Raw genomic sequence first — 17,572 nt, 5'->3', positions numbered from 1 at the left:
ATTAGATTGATTCATATGTAATAAGAGGGTTGAATTTTAAAACCAATTCTGTCTTATGTGTAGAAATACAACAGTCAATAACCCTGATTTTGGGGTAAATCGACACTAATGAAAACCACCAGACCCATCAGACTGAGTCAGAGTGATCACTCATTTGGTACAGGACCCTTTTGGGAACCTTGGCCAGTTTCATGTCGGTCACTTGAAAGTGTAAAAAACATCTAAAAATGCCCTAATTATGATAACCTACAATAAAGACCTTTCAGTTCTTATGACATGTAAACCCAATAGTTTCCAAAAGTTTTCTTCTCTTCTTTACAAATGTCATCAGATACTGTGATTAACTACAGGAAAGTGATATTTTACTCTAAAAATGTTGTCTACATCCAGAGTCCTGAAGACTCAAATGTGACCTTTCCTATTTCCTGAATTTTCCTAAGTATTTCTTTAGTTTTTACATGCATGAGAATGAGCCTCCTCTCTTTGCCAACTGTTGCCCTTACACCTCCTTTCCTGCCATTAGTGAACTAAAAGTTTGGAGAATGTAATTGTAAAAAATCATGCTTTAATGTAATAGGCTCTAGACACAAATGTCAGATTTTATTTCCGCTAGAGCCGATAATGGTACTTGATAGAACCATTTATAATTTCTTAAGAGGGAGAAATAATTCTCTTTAACTGATTTATTCATATAAAGCCATTTACTCTTTCCCTGTATGTAGCAGATCAAACTGAATTATGTTCCCTAATTGGCTATTGATACGTGTGGGGCAATTCTAACCATGCCCACCCACATCCTCTTTTTTATCCAGGGATCATCAGAATGGGCCCGAAACCTTGGAAAAACCAGCTGGAGACCTGCTGCTACCTACTCTCATTCCCCAGCCTCTTAAAATAAAGTTGTGCCATACAAAGGAGCTCTAAAACATACAGAGGAGTTGAAGGCAGAGTTCCCTCTTAATCCTACTGGGATATGTTCTGCTTTGGAGGATTGAGAGTTTTCAAAACCCACTGGGTGCTGACCTCTTGATTGCTGGTTCACCCTCACTAATGAAACCATTGCCTTGAGTGTCCTGACTGGGAAGACCTTTGCCAGGCAAAATAACCCCTGGCTCTAGGTCTGAAAGGAGTGGAGAGGTACACTTTGACATCTTCCCTTTATAAATAGGCACAAAGCATGGCAGGGAGGCTTTAAAAATAGCATTCCTCTAAGAGAAAGGAAGATGAATGCTGAAAATGAAATTTTGACCCTGCTGAAGTCAATGGAAGTTTTCCCACTTCATCCAAAGCACTGATCCATTTAATGGGCTTACAATAGCTACACAAAAGTGGAGAGGGCCTTTGAAAATTATATTCAGTGCTTCAATGTGCCTGGAAAATCACTGGGTCTAGAAATCAGGGAAAATTCCACGATAGTGTCAATTATTTCAGTATCTGCAGAATTATTAAGGGGGGTGGCCAAAATACATTCACTAATTCCTGCTTTTGTTTGTCACTCTAAACCGTAACAAACATTTTGTATAGTCTTGGATATATGTCTACATCACTGTAATTTTATGCTGCTCTTGTTTTTCTGGGTGCCTTCGGAGTTTTTCTGCTGCATTTTACAAAGAAATCGATAATAAAGTTAATAGAGATTTTTCTTTGCCCCAAACTGGTTATAAAACATGTCACCATGTGCGAAATTTGTAAACCCTGTGGATTTCTTGGAACAGTGCACCCCATGGTAAGCAGAATCTTTGCCTCCTGAAAAGGATGATCAGAGTAAATATGAAAACTAACTGTTTTGTTAAGGCAAGGCAGATATTCTTACCAATAGTTATCAATCTATCTTAAATGGATATATGCTGATTTATACCAGCTGGGGATATTACTCTTGCATCTGTGTTTTTTAGAAATGTTAAAATGTTTTTGTTGCGTTCTTTACTGTTTTACTTCACGCACAGAACTGCCACAAATGTAATACACAATTATTCTCACCTGAGAAGCTATTCCCACACATCCCTGTTCTTCATGCACACTTGTACCTTCAAAGGACTCCTTTTCTTATGTTTTATGAGAAGATATTGCCCTTCTCTCATTTCCTGTATAGCCCACTGGTTCTACCTTATTAAACTCAGTGATCCTCAGACAGGGTTTGCACCAGGACAGTGTTTAACTCTAATAGAAATTCAGCAACAAATTCCCAGAAGCATCTTTGAAATTTATCCTTTGGCATTATAATTACTTTCTGCTCTTCATCCTATCCCGAGTGCTTTTGTTTAAAGTCGTTCTGTAGTCAATCTCTGTGTGTGCTCCTAGCAAATGCATACAGCTCCTCATTTGCACTTTGATTTGCCAGATACTTTTTCTACCTTACCTCCAAAAGGCTGTAAATATGGAAAGGAAAAATACTTTTCTTTATTTTTGATCTTTTGAAATTTGATGGCTTTTTTTTTTTTTTTTTTTTTTTTTTTTTTTTTTTTTTTTTTTTTTTTTTTTGGGACAGGAATCAAATGAGAGAAAAGGAAAAGGAAAGTTGAACTGGTTTGAAAGATTTCAATTAAGAATTAAAGGTTTGTCAATATAGGAATTTCTACCTGTATGGGCAAATCTATATTCCTATACTTATCTTCCCTACCAAACTCTCTTGATTTAATAACCTGCTGTTCACACTACAACTCACATGTGCTCCACATTTCAGATGAAGGGATTAAGGATCTTATTAATGATACAGACAAGGCTGGATATTTGTACATTTACATGCCTGGCTTCCATTTGCAAGATTGTAATTAATTTTAGCAGCTAATCACACACCCTCTATCCATGGCAGTGGAAGATTACAGATCTATTTTGTACAATATCATTGAATCTGTTATAAGCAAATTTCAGCCTGGTCATCAGCACGATTTCGAACAGGTTTGCTGTCTGTGGTTTAGCCACAGAAGTTCTACCTGAAATCCAGTTAGCTCCCAAAATGTAGAAGGGGAACAAAATTTACATTATTTCTTCTGTTGTGCTACCCTAACTACAGGGATATGAACTTGTAGAAATACTAGAAGTGGGGAAATGTTATATCAGGTACATTCCTTCTGCAAGACTTGAGATGAAATCCATGCCTGCATCCCTGGAAACAGAATCACAGAGTGGTTTGGGTTGGAAAGGACATTAAACATTATCTTGTTCCAGCCCCCCTGCCACGGGCCAGGACACCTTTCACTGGTTCCACTTCTTGCCTGGATGTGACTTTGGCCAATTCACTTGATCTATTTTGTGCCTTATCTCAGTTTTACAGATAATGATTTACGTCTCCCTTGTGCAGAGAGTTCTTTGGATGTTTGTGGGGTCTTTTGGGATAAGAATTCAGATGGTTCAACCACTACTGTAAGGAAACACTGAGAGAGTTGGAGTTGTTCAGCCTGGAGAAGAGAAGGCTCCAGGGAGACCTCAGGGCCCCTTCCAGTGCCTAAAGGGGCTCCAAGAAAAATTGAGAGGGATTCTTCATCAGGAAGAGTAGTGTAGGATGAAGAGTTGTTGTTTTAAACAGAATGAGGGTAGGCTTATTTAAGATATTAGGAAGAAATTCTTCCCTGTGAAGGTGGTGAGGCCCTGCAGCAGGTTTCCCAGGGAAGTTGTGGGTGTCCCATTCCTGGAAGTGTTCAAGACCAGGAAAAGGTTAAGACCCACACTGCCTCTCCAGTTACCTAGAAAATCAGACAAGGATGAATCTGGACTTTTTTGGGCTGCACTAAGGAACTGCTTGCAAATATGTGTAGACTGCAAATGTGGAGGGTAGAAATAAGACAATGCAGAATGGTGGCATATAATGAAATTATTCCTATTAAAAATGTAAGGTGGATATCAGGAAAGGATGTATACATAACACACCAAAGTCTGTAAATGTTCCTTTTACACGAGATGGTGGAAGTTCTACAATTTACCTTGAGAAGCAAAGCACTAAAAATCTGATTTTTTTAATGACTTCTTAAATGTTGCTTTTCAAAACTATTTACTGTGAGCAACTAGAAACTGGCTGCAACTCAAACTGTGTTCTGCGGCTCGGAGAAATCTCTAATGAATAAAAAAAAAGTGATTAAATGAGAAATAATAGGCCTATAAACATTGAAACATTTGAGATACTTCTGATAATTTCCCCAGATTAAAAAAAATCTAATATGTAAGGGATTAGGAGGTTCAAAAGAGGGAATTCTGTAAGTAATTTCTGGAGAATGGGAAAGTGTTAAAAAAATGCTGAAGACTTCTATGAACAACACAGCTGCCAAACCCTGCACAGCCAACCATTTCTTAAATGCACTCATCAGAAACTTTTCTGAGTTCCTGGTAAGAACATTAACATCAGAAAATAAGTAAGAACAATACTCTGAAAATCATGAATAGGCTATAATTCGTATTGTGAAATACAAGGTCAAGTCAAAATTGAAAAAGGGCATTTTATTGGTTCTGAAAATGAACAGAATTTAAAAGAATCTAGACCATGCATGTTGATTGAAGAAAGAAAAAACCTTAACCCCACACCATAAGTATCTTTGCAAATGAAATTTGAGAGCAAGCAATGAAAAAAGGCAGAAGATTTCACAGTCAGAACAAATAGTTTTCAATTCTTTTGGGTCTCATGAATTTCATGATAGGGTACTTAGGCTGAAAACTGAGGTAACTGCAGATTTCTTCATGGACATTTCTGAGAACTTATGAAATGCAAATGAATTCCTTGACAACTGGCAGAATGAAATCTTAATATTTATCTTTAAAACTCAGAGAGAAAAGAAACTCTAAACCAGTCAGCTTAACTTCAGTTCCTGGCACAACACAATAACAAATTATCAAACTATCTGTAAACACTTGGAAGATAACAAAAGGATGAGTTAAAACCAAAATAGATTTGTCAATACAAAATTCGCCAAGCCCTCTAAAATCATACTGTGAGAGTGTAAAAGCCTCACAGATATAAAAAAGCAATAGACATCCTCTGTATTAGATTTAGAAAGTGTTTGACACTTCTGGTATTTTTATCATGAACAGGATCTAAACTGAATGACTGTGATGTAGATGCATAACTGGTAGAAATACCGTGTTCACAGTGTGATTATCAGATCACTGTGACAGGAATCCCCTACTGAACTGGCAGGAACTTATCAGTCTTCAGAGCGCAGTGAGTCAGAACAGAGAGTAAAAGATATTCTTATCTGATTTGTTGGTGTCGCTGTGATGGGTGGGGCTACCAGGAGAGCAGGGTGGAAGACAAGATTAGCACAAACTCCACAGAATTATCTTGACAAAGTGGACTGAAGAAACTATTACACTGCAATTCAGTTAGGACAAATGCATATTTTAATCTAAAGGGTTGAATGTTTGGTTTTTGGGGTTTTTTGTGGTTTTTTTTTGTTTTTTTTTTTTTTTTTTTTTTTTTTTTTTTTTTTTTTGTTTTTTTTTTTTGTTTTTTTTTGTTTTGTTTTGTTTTGTTTTGTTTTTGTTTTTGTTTTTGTTTTTGTTTTTGTTTTTTTTTTTAGATACAGATGAGAAATGTATGCTAGACAGTCACTCTGCAGCAGAGGATCTAGACTATCACTGCTTCACAAGAGGTTTGGAGCCACACAGTTAAACCTAAAGACCCCATCCAGAGTTCTGCATCCACCTCTGGGGTCCCCAGAACAGCAAGAAGATCAGTCTGTTGGAGCAGAGGAGGCCACCAGGATGATTGGAGGGGTGGAGCATCTCTCTGTAATAAACACTGTTAAATAATTCGTGTTTTAGTGTATATAAAATGTAAATATGTTTTGTAAAATGAAATGCACAAGCAGGTCGGGCATGAAACCGAATAATTTTAGGACAGGCAACATCCAAAGGCTACGAATCCAGGAAAGACAATGCCCCTGCTGGGAAATCAGGAAGCCCACTATTGAGACCAGAATAAAGGGCAAATCAAGATTGGAATCAGTCCTCCAGGGTGGTGGAACTGTGAAGTGCCCAGCCATCACTGGAGATACAATCGGGAGAACGCCTTCCATTCAGGATTTCACCTCCCCTTCGTACACTGGAGGAAAGAAATTAACATTCATCTTTCCGCGGGGAAACCCCATTCAGCAGACCGGGTGGCAGAAATGAATATGAAGAAACCAACCCAAAGACAACTGTGGGGAAATATTCTGCAAAATAAACTGTATAAAAAGGGGACCCCCAAAGGGCCAATTAGTGAACAGAGGTATTTAAGGTGTGATAGAGGCCGTAGCTGAGGTTCACCCAGTGCCAATAGCGGGCATCGACACTGAACTTCTGATTGCTGGCTTGCCCAAATTTTTGTTCTGTAATTCTTTAATTAATAAAATTTTATTTTATTAATTGGAATTGGCTTGGCATTTATAACATCTCCTATAAGGAAAGGCAGTGAAAATTGTGACTATTCCTCCTAGAAGAAAGAAGGGGGTGACCTAACTGCAGCCTTCCAGTACCTGAAGGGAGCTGACAAGAAATCTGGAGAGGGACTTTTCACAAGTGTATGGAGTGACAGGACAAGAGGAAATGGCTTTAAACTCAGAGTAGGTTCACATTAGCTACTAGGAGGAAATTCTTCCCTGTGAGGGTGGTGAGGCCCTGGCACAGGGTACCCAGAGAAGTTGTGGCTGCCCCATCCCTGGAAGTGTTCAAAGCCAGGTTGGACAAGCTTGGAGCAACCTGGGACAGTGCCCATGGCAGAGGGTTGGAACAAGATGATCTTTAACGTCCTTTCCAACCCAAATCATTCTGTGATTCTGTGATTCCATGAAAAGACAAGAACTATGAAGAAATATTTCAAGGAGCATGAAGTGCTCTCTATTCTGTTAGACACGTGAAAAAACATTTCAGTTTTGGCCACAACTGGTAGGGAAAACTCCCTTTCTGCTCTGATACTAAGCTGTTTAGATGCCATGCATAGAGGTTTTCATGTTCCCTTAGTTTCTGTTTCTATTCTGTTCAAAGGACAGCTGAAAAACAGTTCAAATTCCTTGGCTCAGATTCTACGACTGGGGAGATTTCTCCAATAAAGCATCAGGGGGATTATCAAATTCTATAAAGGAGATTTATATTAAACATTAGAGTTCCAGTTCAGTGAATTGTATGGCATTTATCAGCACTCACACAATCTGACACTTCCTACGGTGTTTTGTCTGGCCTCACTCCATTTCAGAAGGGTGTGAGTCTTCTCTGTCCTATCTGTCTGCCCATGTGGACATTTGGACACCTCAGGATCTCCCAAATGGTGCTAAATGCCTGAACTCCAGTAACTGAGCTGACATACCCTCACAGTTAAATTTTAGCAAGCACTAAAGGGAAAAAAAAAGGAAGTCTCCTGTAGAGGGTGAAGGTGCACGGAAGATTTCACAGAGGTGAAGCACGGATTTCATGGCTGGGTGTGCCCAGAGATGGGGCCAGGCAGACATTTGATCAGAGCTTTTTCTAAGAGAGCTTTTGCTGCCTTGTGGCTGAAAGGAGGGCTCGTTGGCAGGGTTTCTTACAGCCTTGCTTTCGGTGTCTTTGCGGGTAGTGCTGAAGATTTATGTTGCTTCCTCTCTTGCTTTGGGAATGAGCTAGAGAACGTCAGATTGTTCACTTGCCAGCTGAAATGTGGTGTAAGCTGACTGAGTGTAAGGTCTGTGCTGTGCCATTCATGCTTGTTCTTTTTGTTTTCCCCTCAGTGGTGTCTCATTGTGCCAGTCTCTGTTTGGGTTGTCTGAGGATGTGTGAACTCTGCTCAACAAAAAGGCAATGAATAGTTACGTTCACTTTGTCATCTGCATTCTTCCCTGAATATCTGCCGGCTCCTTGCAGCTCTGTGGCTCCTTTTCTGTCTCTCTCCATGCCTGTGCATAACTCTCTCATCTTCTTGCTCCACCAAGCTTAAGCTACTTTTCATTTCTTAAAATGATCATCCTTTGTTTCTCACATTTATCAAAATAACTTATAAAATCATCACCATCAGGACACCTTCTCTTGCACAAAAATAAATTCTCAGTGCCCAAGGCTAAGCAAGACCCATCTGCAGACTCTGACCTCCTGAAATGAGTCCAGAAGAGCCCATCAAGTTGACGACAGGGTTGGGGATCCTCTCCCACGGAGACAGGCTGGGAGAGTTAGGGAAGGTCAGCCTGGAGAAGAGCAGGCTTGAGGGAGAATTTAGAGCTCCTTCCAGTGCCTAAAGAGGGCTTACAGGAAGAATGGAGAGGACTTTCAACAAGGATATGGGATGACAGGACAAAGGGGGATGGCCTTAAGCTGAAGGAGGGTAGAGTTAGATTGGCTATTAGGAATAAATTCTTCCCTGTGAGGGTGGTGAGGCCCTTGCACAGGTTGCCCACAGAGGTTGTGTATTCCCAACTCCTGGAAGTGTTTAAGCCTGGGCTGGACAGGGCTTGGAAAAACCTGGTATAGAGGGAGATGTCCCTGCCCACAGCAGGGGGTTGGAACTGGATGATCCTTGAAGTCTTTTCCAATCCAAACCATTCTGTGATTCTGAGATGTGCACATGAACACATGAACTCTCTTCTCTCTTTGGTTATGGTCTCATCTTTCACAACCCCTGACATGATCTACAATCCATGCCAGGTTTGTGTAAACACATCAGTTACTCCAATAAACAAGAAACCTTTGGTTTGTGCAATAGTTGCAACTTAGAAATGTCTAATGAGGTGGTTTCTTTGCTGTGACTTAGGAATTTTTGAGATTCTGGGTTCAAAAATATGTTAAAACAACTTTTCACTAGAGGTTTAATTACAAAGCAGGTCGACCATATGCCCAAACCACAATCCTTTAAAATCCTCTTTCTCATTTACACTCTTATCTGAGATTTTTAAGACACTGATACTGCATTAGAAAGATCCATTAACAAATGAAAAAATCTGAACAAACTAAGGAGATGAGATAAATACTTTGCAGATAGTGTATGAATGTTTCAGTTAGATGAGTGAAATGATCACTGAGTAATCAAAGCTTTTAATTCCCTTGTTGCACCATCATATTTCTCCAGTAAGTGAGAACAGAGTTTTAGCTCGCAAGTCATCTCAGGTCTCTCTGTTTCCCTTGCATTAAATGTATTGCTCATAAAAAATTCATGCATGTTGAAATCAAGGAGTTTCTGTTGTTTTCCTAGGAAATATAGGGGTGGCAGCAGCATCAGTGTCACCCCTCTTTCCCCCCAGTCTGCCCAGCCTGTCAGCCCCTCTAAGCAGGAAAGCCATGACCATGGTGATAAGAAGAACCCTACCAGGAAACAAGCCAAGATCCACACCACACAAGGAGTGATAATTACACAAAGTGAGAAGGGAACAAACCCAAACCTTCAAAGATCCAGTTCATTTGGTACTGACCTCCTCTGTCCTTTCACTGTGACAATCATGATCATTTGGAAGAGGATCAGGTCCCGCTGAAGCTGTAAGTCTGACATGTGCCTGAAAGAACTGGCAAAAACAAAAAGAAAGAAACCCACAAAATATTAATCATCTGTCAAACTCTGCTTCTCCTACGTCTCCCTCGGTTCTTGGCTCAAGAAGCTTTACTGCTGAAATCATAAAATTAATTATTACTAAGGATTTTCAGTGTAATACTCCAATCTTAATGTTTGAACAAAAAGCCTTTAGTGTTCTGAATGCATATTTAAAGCAGCAAAGCATAAATTTTTAAAGTAATACCCACAGCAGATGACAAATGTGTCTTGTTGTTGTAATAACTTCAGATCTCTGAATTAAGGATTGTGGTTTGAAGGAACAACAATAATACTTCACATACAGAGAGGCTTCTCATCTACAAGGAAATAAAGTTGCCTTTCATGGCCCAAGCACACACACGCAGGTGTAATTGCAAATACTTAGTTTGATTCAGTGGTCATTGAAGTAAATTGAGGTTATTGGTGCTTCTGCAATACTGACAATTCCGAGTCCTCAGCCAGCAAACTGCTTGGAGCTGCATGAATGGATGTGTGTGAGCAAGCTGGAAAAGGATGGAAGCAAGGGATGTGCTCCTCTAACCTACACTTAGCAGAGGTGTCAAAGTGTTTGATGATAATCTGGAAGCACAGAGGTAATTTCATGTCTACTTCCTGATAGGACTTGGAAAGATTAGTATGAATTTTTAAGCCAGAGAATAGAAGAGGGGTGTCCCAAACCCACCTTTGTTTGTTTTCAGGCTGAGATGTCTGACAAAGTAAATTTCCCCTAAGTCTTACCTGATGGCTTCTTTCCTGTGCAATGTCAGACTAGGTTGTATTTTGGGATTTCATCAATGTTTGGTGTCTCACTCAGACATTCCACACAAGGTGAACTGAGCTTGGAGTAAAGGAATTCACTTTACTACACCACCATGCTTCTTTACCATGTAATTTACTTGTGACATTTTCCATGGCAATAAACCCACCTGGAGACAGTGAAAACTGGCCTGGATGTTTTCCTGCATCACCTGCTCTAGGTGAACTTCCCTTGACCAGATGATCTCCCAAAGTCCCTTCCAGCCCTAATTATTCTGTGATTCTGTAATTGCCCTTGGTTTGATATTCCAAGCACAATTTTCAGCTGCTGATCAAACCCCTCCTTTCTCACTTAATATCTTACTTTATTTGAGAAAAAAATCTGACATTAAATGTCAAGCAGACGTTGTAGGATATTCTTCTTTAATACCACTTATATTTGACTTTTCATCATCTATAATCTCACTTACCTTCCCTGTTCTTCTGCAGTATCAAGGCAGCATTGATGAAGAGATACTGATTCTCATCTAAACTAAAAAAAGAACTGTGGAAAGTTTATTCGATGAGCATGATCTGAGATCTCCAATATATGAAAGATAGGTAAAGCTGTATTTTTTTTTGTTTCATTGATTTTCCAAAGTGAGACTTAGACATTTTAAACAGGGACATTTGTGTGGTAGGGTGGATTTTCACCAGGAGCACTTTCACACTAGTCCATGATATGACAAGCTAAGCAGTGATAAAGTCATAAAACAGTTTTGATGCATTTTCAGAGATACGTTTTTGCTGAAGGTCTGTTTTTTGTAGACTGGAGGTAATTCTGTTTGAATGCAGACAATTCAAAACCAACCAGACAGATCCTACAGTTTTTTTGCTGTGTAAGAAAAGGAGGCATTGTGGCTCAAGAAGCCATGTGAAAAACTACTCCAAAAGCACAACTGACTGAGTGCAACTTCATAAAAAATTTTGTCCTTTTAGCTCCATGTAGCTTCAGTAGAGTCTGAGGTGAAGAAACACACAGAAGTCTTGAAACAGAAGCAGCCCTGGTTTGACAGTCACATTCCAAGAAGTGATCAGAAAATGTGAGGCAGTGGCACCTGGGGACAAGGTTTAGTGCTGAACAGGGTGGGTTTTGTCACGTTCATGGTTGGACTTGATAATCTTAAAGGTCTTTTTCAGCCTCAAGGATTCTATGAGTCTCTGAATACAAAAGAAATAAAAGTTGAACTTTCCCCGTTCATGTGTTAAACAGCCCTTATTTTCTGTAATAAAAAGGAGTAATTTTTCTAAGGGTTCTTTAGTTACCCCAAATTTGAGCCAAACTTGCACACAGGGGTAGCATCAGGCTGGAATCCTCAGATAAGAGACTTAACAACACTGATAAATTCCCCTCACCTAACTCCAGATATCTACAACAGGGCATCTGCTTCAGAGGTGGTTCTTCAGGCTCTTAAAATAGTCAGTAAAAAGCTGGTCAATAGAATTTATATTGAGCTGAAAGCAGGTGCCTATTTAAGGAGATGAATCACATCCTGAAGTCATTGACTACACAAATGAGCTCTCTACTACCTTTGACAGGAACCCAGAGTGATTTCCTCAGATGTGCACTGTAGATACCGACTCCTGAAGATCATAATTTAGCATATTTTACAGTTACACTGATTTCTCATTAAAGCTCTTTCTTCCAGTCCAAGCTGTTACAAAACCCATCCAGGCTTCAGATAGAAGCTCATATCTCCCCCATGCACAGGATATGAATGAATAATTATTATTTCACACACAGAGGAAATTTGGTGTGTAAAATACATGTTGGAAAAGTCAATGCAGTTGTATCCATTTATGCCTGCACCAAGTAAAAGAACTCTTGTCCAATATTATTATTCAGCAAATGCATCCTGTAGCCAGTGCAGACATCAAGATTACCTTGTAAAGCAGCTGTGTTAAAACAGAACTTTTTCTGACCAGTCATTAAGTCAGCACTAACTCCCCTTCAGTCAATAGGGGCACAACAGTGTAAAATTTATAGGGAGATGAAAGTCACAAGAATAAACTTCTTTTGTGTTTTGCAAATCCAAGGTTCTTTTTTTTCTTGTGAAAGGGGAGCACAAGCAGATTGATACGGGAGTGAATAAAAGGAATCTGATTTTTTGTTGTCCTGCAGTCTATCAAGTCCAGGTAGAAGTGAACAAAACTGTATTTATGCAGAATATTTTGGTGATATTGCATAACTTGAGCAGAAGTGATGAATCAAACCCACGCATATTTCCTTCATACTGCAAATTTACACCAGCTGCAACAGGTTTTTGGCAGCAACATTTTATGGTGATTTAGTTACTATTTATAGACACAAAATCAATTTTTGTCATTTTTACCTCTGTTTGAAATTAATTTAATGTGTTATTTTTCAACCGAATGTCTGCAATCATTAATGTGCATCCTGCATATACATTATTAAAATGTGCCTCTGAAGAATGTTGAATGGGAGTAGTAAAGGCAACTTGTTCCATTTCAGTCCATGAACCATTCTCCAAAAGTTGTCCTGCTTCCCTTAGCTCCTTTCCAAAACAGAAATATTAAATTGCTTTTTTGTACACTTGATCCATATTTTTAGTTTTCTGATGAATACATATAAATTTCCTTTTGGCCTTTCTTTGAATTAATGAAGAAGATATCTTTTTTTACTGACAGTAATTGATGATAAGCACATGTGACTTTACTCACCCCAGTAAAACAACTGTGAGGATTTAATGCGTGAATTAATTGTTCTGTGCAATGGGATGTGAGTGCAGTACCTTTGTTAGGTGGAAACCATTTATGAAGAAATTCTTTACTGTGAAGATATGGAAATAATGAAACAAGTTGACCAGAGAAGCTGTGGCTGCCTCAACTCTGGAAGTGTTCAAGTCCAGATTGGACAGGACTTGGAAAAACCTGGTCTAGTGGAAGGTGTCCCTGCCCATGGCAGGAAGTGGAACAAGATTATTTTTAAGGTCCCTTCCAACACAAACCATTCTATGATTCTGTGATTCTATGATTCTATGATTCTATGATTCTATGATTGATTCTATGATTCTATGATTTTGTGATGACTAAACAGCAGGTGGAATGTTAAGTCCTGGAAAGGACAGTGTTGAAAAGAAAGAAAAAAAAAAGAAAACATTTTAAGTTGCATCTAAGCTTGAAATGATAGTTGGCTCACATCCTAGAATCCCTGAATATCTCTTTTCAAGTCTACAAAAGGCTTTGGTTGCTAAGAGCTATGACAAACAGGTAAAATTGAGAAAATGCCAAATGAGCAAAATCCTGCATAAAGCAAAAAAAAAGAGAAAAGAAAAGTAATGGGTAGCTGCAGATATTGTGAAAACAACAGAGATTCTGGTGAAAGAATGAAATACAAAAGAGTCAAGTCCCACCAGTGGACACAGACAAAGTAAACACTGACTGTGTATGAACACACCACAATACCAGGACATAAGAAAAGCCAGAGCTGGCCAGATCAGGATTCACCTTGCTCAGTATTGCCCTGTTCTCTCCTGGAATAGAGTCAATTTTCTTTGTAGTAGCTGGTGCAGTGCTTTGCTTTGGATTTAGGATGATCCACACTGATGATTTTGTTGTTGTTTAGTGCTTACACTAAGTCAAGGACTTCTCACTCAGACTGCCCTGCCAGCGAGGAGACTGGGGGAGGACAAAAACCTGGGAGGGGGCACAGCTGGGACATTTGATCCAAAATGAAATTCCATACCTTATGGCATCATGCTGAACAATAAAACTCTGAGGAGTTCACCAGTGTGTGGCAGCTTCTGCTCAGGAGCTGGCTGGCTCTCAGTCAGAAGGTGAAGAGAAATTGTGCATCACTTCTTTGTACATCTTTTTATTCTTATTATAGTTTCCTTTTTTTTTTTTTTTTTCCTGTCCTATTAAGCTGCTTTAATTCAACCTACAAGTTTTAGCTTTTTTCTGATTCTCTCCCCCATCCCACTGGAGGGGTGTGAGTGAACAACTGTGGAGTTTAGCTGCCAGCCAGGTTGACCATGAGGGTCCTGTCTTCAACAGTACCAGCTTCCCAGAGACAGAGGGTAAAACGAGACATTTACTAAATGAACTTTATGTGCACCACTCCACAGGAGGGTCTTGAGCATTTAACTCACTCAGGATAGGATTCAGTGAAAGATTTAGATGTAAGTACCCACACGTGAGCATTCAATGGAAACCAAGGAAGATGAACTCCATTTGATGTACAAAAACTAGAAAGAATTTAGCTGGAACAGCCAGTCTTTTGTAGGATGAGCTCTTTCACTTTCTAGGCTTCTGTAAGTACATGTGATGCCTTAAATTTCAGCTTTCATGTTTTCAGATTCTGTGCTGCCCAGGGGTGCAGTTCTGAGCCTCACATTCAGGGTCACTCAGCTCTCTTCACAGAGCAGGGAGACAAAACAAATCCTTTTCCTGTTGGACACCAAGGACAACAGGTACAACTTTCAGGCCCAAAAGCACAAACAATGGTGGACTGAAGAGAGAAACAAGAAGGATGGGACTTCACAGCCTGAAGCTGTAATTGGACCCAATATGCAAATGAACCCAAACTTATAAAAGTGTAAGACCTCATGACAAGTTGCCACATTTTGTGACCATTTTAAGTCCACCTTGGGTGTAGCCCTGGCCAGGCTCTTGTCCTGCCCAAAGTGTATCCTTAAAGGCCTTTTTAATAAATATCTACTTTATTCTCCAGCTCTGTCCAGTCTCTGTTCCAGGTCAGCCTTCCTGAGGCATCACATGGACCTGATCTCCCCTGAGTGTCACAGGAGCTCTGACATCTCCTCTGCCTGTAGAAAACTGTCAGAAAACTGTTCTAAATTTAGAATCATATAACCATAGGTTGGAAGAGACCTTAGAAATTTTCCAATTCCACCTCCCTGTCAGACCAGACCAGGTTGCTCAAAGCCCAATCCAGCCTGTCTTGACCATTTCCAGGACTGGGAAGTCCACAGTGTGTCTTCACCTATGGCTCACTCACATATTTAGTAGTTAATGAGCATGGACCATGTATATGCTCATTAATGAGAAATAGGGTTCATGTTTTTCCATTAAGAAGGTTTAATTTTTGTGGTGGCTGTGCCTCTTTGAATCACCTTTGCTTGCCTGATTTCAGGCGTGTAGGTTCATCCTAGGAACAATAGATCTAGTCTGAAAAAACCTCCCCTGCATGATCTTTATATTAGATATTAGGAAAAAAATTGTTCATTGAAATGGTGGTTGGGCATTGGCACAGGCTGCCCAAGGCAGTGGTGGAATCACCACCCTTGGAAGTTTTAGAATGTGTGTAAATGTGGCACTTGAGGATACAGCTTAGTGGTGAACATGGAGTGTGCTGGTTTAATGGTTGGACTTGAAGATCTGAGAGGTTTTTCCCAATCTTAATGATTCCATGGTTTGGGTTTTTTAGCAGGTCGTAAGCAGGAAGCAATTTGTCATTCATTTTCAATAAGGTCCCAGTACTGGGGGGAACACTCTGTAGGCTTGGCCGTCTTCTTAGGGGATGAGATCATCATTTTTCATGAGACATCAATCTTTTTGCATTTTTCTCCCAGAAAACTTCCAACTCCCCTGTGCAGGAGAATACACTGCTGGTTGAAAGCAGGTCAGCTTTCAGTCCATGATGCCATCTCATGCCACTGAATCTGGGCTTTGTGAGCATTTGGTGTCTTGTTGAGTTCCCTCAAGGGAAGGGGAGAAGTGCCTGCAGTGTGAGATGCATCTCTGCTCTAGAGACCTATTTTAGGATGGGATATAGGAATCAAGAGCTCACACATGCTTTGCTTTTAACAACTCAGCCTGTCTGTTTATCCTAGGACTATCATTATGGTCTCTGCTTTATTACATTAACTCAGCAAAAGCACACACATGTGTCAAGTGCTTCAGTGAATAGACTTAAGCACATGATTAACTTTAAGAGTGTGCTTAAGTACTTTGCTAAATCAGGACTTCTATGTTTTCCCCTCTCAGTACATCTGGTCGATTTGCATATATTTTCCATATAAAGAAGTTCATTTTCAGAGCAAAATGAAACTATTTTCTTGCTTGCACATTCGGAGGTACTGCTGTTGTAGCTAACTTAGACAAATTTAGTGCCTCTTCCCTTCCCACAAGTTTCCAGCTGGTTGTTCCAACAACTGCAGGCATTGTGCTGGAATGACTCAGATGGGCAACTTCTTGGTGAACTGGATTAAGGAAATATTTGAGATGCCAAGCAATCATTCAGTCATATAATCAGCATGGTTTGGATTGGAAAGGACCTTATAGGTCATCACCTTCCACCAGACCAGGTTGCTCTAAGCCCTTTCCAGCCTGGACTTGAACACTTCCAGGGATGAGGGATCCAAAAATTCTCTGAACAACCTGTGCCAGGGCCTCCCCACCCTCACAGTAAAGATTTATTTCCTAATATCTGATCTAACTCTACCCTCCTTCATCTTAATGTCATTTCCCCTTTTCCTATTGCTTCATGCCCTTGTGAAAAATCCCTCTGCAGCTGTTTCATCCCCCTTTGAATAAATATGTATTCATATATACTGTAAGTATAATTTTGTTGAATTGTTTTATTCTGGATTAGTGTATAACGTGCTGTACAAACTGGCTGCACAAACAGTCAATAAAACAGATATAGGAACATGATCAGATTTGGAAGATGTTTAAACTGTCATCAGCCAAAGAAATGTAAAAGAAACTGTTAATCTGCAGTGTTGGGGGCTATCATAGATTCAGAAGACATTGAACTATATATTGCTTGCAGGACTTTTTTCCTAAAAAATCCCTATTTGGGTGTCTCAATGAAAATGGAAAAATCAATAGGTTCATTTTCAGTCATGTCGCTAAACCAACTGAAAGCAAAATATCATGCAAAACAACTTGTAATTACTGTCATTGTTTGAAATTACCTAGAATGAGAATGAAGCATGAGAAAAGTCTTGCTTAAAGCCAAATTAACTCTAAGGTTAAAAATTTTTTTTTTCTGGTTTAGATGAGCCAGTTTTCCCATAATATTAATCTCCTTGTGCCAGCAAAGACAGGAGAGCAAGCAATGAGCATTATTAAAGGTTAGTTTTGATCCCAGGACATAAGTGACAATACAAAAACATTAATCACCACAGAAAAAGAGGAGCACTCAGTACCAGGACAGCTCCTCCTCTGCATTCTGATGGGTCTGTTGGATCAACAAAATATTCTGGGATCGAGACATTTTGGGAGAGCTGGACATGTTTAAGGACCTGGCATTCTCTGTTATCTTTGTAGGAATAAAAGGACAATATGTAGCTCTGAGTAGTCTTAGTCCCTTGAACTATAGTTTTGTTCACTCATAAA

Source organism: Prinia subflava, chromosome 1 (genome assembly GCF_021018805.1).
Source record: "Prinia subflava isolate CZ2003 ecotype Zambia chromosome 1, Cam_Psub_1.2, whole genome shotgun sequence".
Lineage (NCBI taxonomy): Eukaryota > Metazoa > Chordata > Aves > Passeriformes > Cisticolidae > Prinia > Prinia subflava.
Note: the sequence above shows the minus strand (reverse complement) of the source record.